Here is a 4,634-nt window from a genome sequence, read left to right as displayed (position 1 = left end):
GCACACGGCAGATAGCAAATAGAGTGGAATGTGAACTTATATAAAAAGAATCTTATATTCGAAATGAGCGCATAACAATACATATATGTATGTGCATGTTTTCAGCACCATATCTCAAAAAATAAAGTTTTTCAAATACCCACATCTCCCCTTAAACAGTGCAAGGATTACAGAGTGAAGCACATGCATGACAACGTAACGATGAACGAGGACAAGTGCTGTAGCCTAAGTACACTAAAATTGCCAACTAAGCCAACCCATTGCAATTTTAAAGTACACCACAGTAAATTTGTCAGTGGGGCTACCCAATAATGTGACACCTGTTTATTTATTAAAGCGTCGAGAAAGCATTGTTTGCAGGGCGTGGTGTTTCATTGTAACCGGCTCAGCAAGGAGGCCTTGTTCACTTTTGTAGCCACTCTGCGATGCTTCGATGTTGCTTCGACGACCCCCCCCCCCCCCCCGCCCAAAAAAAAGAAAAAAAAAAGTAGCGAGACGGCGCCAACAGCAGCCTGCCGAAGAAGCATCTTGACTGCTCTCTTGTCTTTTGCTGTCTTCAGGATGAACGACAGGCTTAGTGGACTGTTTAATAAGAGCTCTAGCTAGCCTTCTCTTGTTCGTCCAAATGGCGCCTTAAGTTTTATTTCCAATGTGCAGGCCTGCATTTCTATCGCTTAAAATTTTAGCATAGGCATGTCCTGCCTGTTACCCTTGCAGTATGTCACTGCAGCAAACATGTTAATTTCTCACAAGCATACTGGCAGTACATAAAACAATGCAAGGGTTATACTGTGAAGCAAGTAACGATCGACGAGGACAAGTGCTGTAGCCCAAGTACAATGAAAATTGCCAACTTGACCAGCCCATTGCACTTTTACGGCACAGTACAGTTAATGTAAATATCACTTGGGCACAGACATATCCTGCCTGTCTTATGACCTTGCAGTATCTAACTCCATCAGAGATGTTAATTTGTGCATGACAAAGTAACAATCGACAAGGACAAGTGCTGTAGCCCAAGTCTAAGGTAAATGTGTAAATGTACTTATAGTAAATGTGTCACAGTTGGGAACCCACTAATGTGCCACTTGTTTATAAAATAAAGCATATAGAAAGCATTGTTTACCTAGTGTGGTGTTTCATTGTCACCGGCTCAATAAAAGAGGACGTGTTCATTATTGTAGCCAATATCTGCGATCGCTGCCCTGCATACTTTGTCCATGAGTGCTGGTGGACCACAGCACAGAATCGGCGAGTGCGGCGCGAAAGGCGCGCGGCCATGATGTAGCGGTTCAGTGGTCCTTGAATGACGCCTGGCATCAGCTGTAGCGAGGGCAGCTCAGAGAACACATGGAAGATCCTGAAATAGCACAGAAAGGAATTCATATATTCGCTCAGAATTATCACATAAAAATGACATTCGCAATACATAGCAGCTCTACAGGGCTGGAAATGTCACGGTCGTATGATGTCATCACCGTGACTTTTGTCCACTGCACGATGATTTCTCTGTGATTAGTGTTAGGATCAGTGAGGTATATCTGTGCAACCTTGAATGCGAGGTATATCGATCTAGACCGCGGCCCCGGGGTCGCGGCCTGGCATGGCATGGCAGGAACTTTATTTTGGTCCAGAGAAACTAGGGCCCGAGGGCAAAAGCCCCCAGGCTAGGTCGGTGGCTCCGCCCACGTAAGCACCGGTAGGCCAAAGGCTTTCCCGATGTTGTGAGCTCTCCGGACGGCCAGGAGTTGATCTTCACTGCCGGATTCTGACATTCAACACTTCAGTAAGATACAGTAAATCCTGGTTAATTCGAACACTGATATCTCGAATTATCGGCAAGTCGATTTTTTTCCCTGGCACGGTGCCAACTGCATGGGTTTTTCACCCCATATCTCAAAACTCCTCTGCACCGAACTCCGAATATCTCGAAACCTAGACTGCCAAAATGCTGAAAAAAGACGGTACCCAAACGTTTTTTGTACGTTTTTTGTGCCGCTGTGGCATCGCCAAAAAGTGTAACCATCGCCCCTAATTTTTTAGCGACGCCTTTTCCGAGGCTAAATCCTTTTCGTGCATAACGCCTCGCTGCATCAAAGCATAACGCCTCGCTATAGGCTCCGTACAGTCGAGTTTGCGGCTGCTCTGGCGCCATCTGGCGCAGCGACGCAACAGTGTTGGGAAGTGGGCGCCGCAGCTCGGCCGGCTCGATGAGATTCTTTCCCGCGCGCTACATTTAGTCTCGGCCACGGTTGAAGCCGTTTTGCTTTGTTCACCAGCCTCCTTATTTTTTATACGTCTTGCGACGGTGCAATGACATGCGCTTCATCGGCAAGCGTCGGAGGTGAAAAAAAAAGGCAAGTGGAAACGGTGATACTGCTGCGTAAAGGGCTGTCACAACCACGAAGGCCAGCCGGTAATAAAGTTGTACAGGTTTCCTGGCAAATCTTATGAGATCGAACGGCGAAAGAAATGGGTCGCAGCTGTGAGGAGAGTAAAGTAAGTCAGCTTCTTTGATATTTGTGACAAGGTTTTGTTCTGTAAAGCGTGCTACACATGTGCGTTTCACAGCTCGTTGTGCGACGCCAGCGGCCATGGCCAGCTGCTGAACATTTAAAAGAAATTTTTCACGACTTTGCGGAGTTGACGAGTGCTTGCCGTTGTCTTAGCATTCGGTATGATCAGCATAGCACTGGCATGTGCGATGAGCAATATTTTGCGCCAAGGAAGCCTATTTTGAGCTGGCGAGCACTAACTCGACGATCCTCGTTTCGGCCGCTGGCGCTTGAGAGGCGCGGTTTCACATGGTGCGATTTTTCTTGTGATATACATTTGCGATGTATCATTGTAAAAGCAAAGCGCGTATGCAAGGAAAGGAATTCGCATGCGATATCGTATCTCGTGAAAGGGGCCTAATGAGCCTCGATCATTGTACATGATGAAGAACGAAAATTCGCGTCATGTAAATTAAGATCGCCTAGTTAATAAATCTCGTTTATCAGCGCAGCAGGTGGCTCCGACTGGGTCCCAAACGAGTCAACGAGGATAGCATAGTCACTGCTACACGATCCAACAATCCGAATCGTTTAGCTCACTCGACATGACTGTGCTGACGACAGCCTACGAGTGAGCGTGCAGCTGCACGCGGTCCAGATCGAGCTGTATGACAATCTAAAGTAACAGTGTGACAGGGGCATCAAATGATAGGCCGCGGCGTACAACGCGCCGGAGCGAAATGAGGCATGCATTGCCAACAGTGAGGCGTCGATTAAAATCGGTTTCAGGGTGTCACGTTTTCAGGGTGCCAGTTTAGTGACTTCAATTTTAGTATAACAGTAAGCTTTATTCACGTGAAGGATGACGACGTATACTTGCTTTCCCTGTTGCGAATGGCACTTCGCGTGAACGTCCACGCCGTCTTTCACACAAGCAACATGCGAAGCAGCGTAGAGCTTGTCTCCGCTGGTTAACGCTGCACCGTGAAAGTAATCGTCTATTCTTTTAATAGGTCTGAACCCCGCAAAAACTATTTGTGCCATCACAGAGGGCCACGCTTGTACTTTCACGTACACCACGCACAAAAAAGAAAGCGGATCGCGGATATACGTGCGGCTTTCGGAGGCGTGTATACGTAGTTCCGAAATCTCGCTGTCTTCCCCACTTCCCAGTTCGCGCCGCCCGCCACATGCGACGCTGAGCATCGCGCCACCGCTGCTGCGCAGCAGCGCCGCCTGTTCACTGTACGGAGCCTATAACAAAGCATAACGCCTCGCTGCAAAATACCGGACCAGGCCTGCAATTTTGTCCCATTGTCTTTGCTTGTTCTACTTGACCCTCATCTACAGTTCTCGGCCGCCTGATCCCATTGATTGCGCAGGCGGACCGTCGCTATGACTAAATCCCTCCATCACCTTAAGCCTGTTTCACATGCGAGCGAAACGCTCGCAATTCCGGCCGCCACGGCGCTCAACCTGTTTCGAGCGGTGGCACTAGCGTCTGGAGCGGCGCGGTTAGGGCAAGTTGTAATTTTATCACGGCGGCAGCGCGGCAGCACCGCTTCCGTACCAACGACGGCCCACCTCGCCACGTGACCAGTGAAGACTAGTGCGGGAAAGCCTGCGCATAGTACGATATTCACAGCGGTGGAAAATTCGCGGAAATGCATGTGAAACAACTTTCGCGAAATGCTTCGCAGCGCCACGCCGCTGCTTCATCCATTCGCTAAATCGCTTGCAAAGAGTGCGAGAAAGAGTAGCATCGGCCATAGTGTCCCTGTGCATATAATATAGGAACACTAGTCGGCCACAGGTGAGCGCACCGCCACTTGTAAACACGCAGTGCTGGGAGGCAGCAATTGATTGTGGCTGCACTGGCGGTGGTCACGTTGCTAAGCAGGGTGGTGGCGAGCGCTTTCCCGCGGCGTTTTTGTCGCAACGCGCGGCATGGCACTTTCGAGAGATACGATGTTGAGGCCATTGTTCAGCTGGCTGCAAACGGCGGAAACAATTTTGGAATCCCCTACCCCCCGTGATTTTGGAGCGATGGCTTATCCGGGGCAGTTCATTTTTGCGCTTTCTAAGCGGTCAGTACGACGCCCTGTGGAGGTTATCCTCGGTCTAAAACTCTGGGGCAAT

Source organism: Dermacentor silvarum, unplaced genomic scaffold (assembly GCF_013339745.2).
Source record: "Dermacentor silvarum isolate Dsil-2018 unplaced genomic scaffold, BIME_Dsil_1.4 Seq12611, whole genome shotgun sequence".
In the NCBI taxonomy this organism is placed as follows: Eukaryota; Metazoa; Arthropoda; class Arachnida; order Ixodida; family Ixodidae; genus Dermacentor; species Dermacentor silvarum.
Note: the sequence above shows the minus strand (reverse complement) of the source record.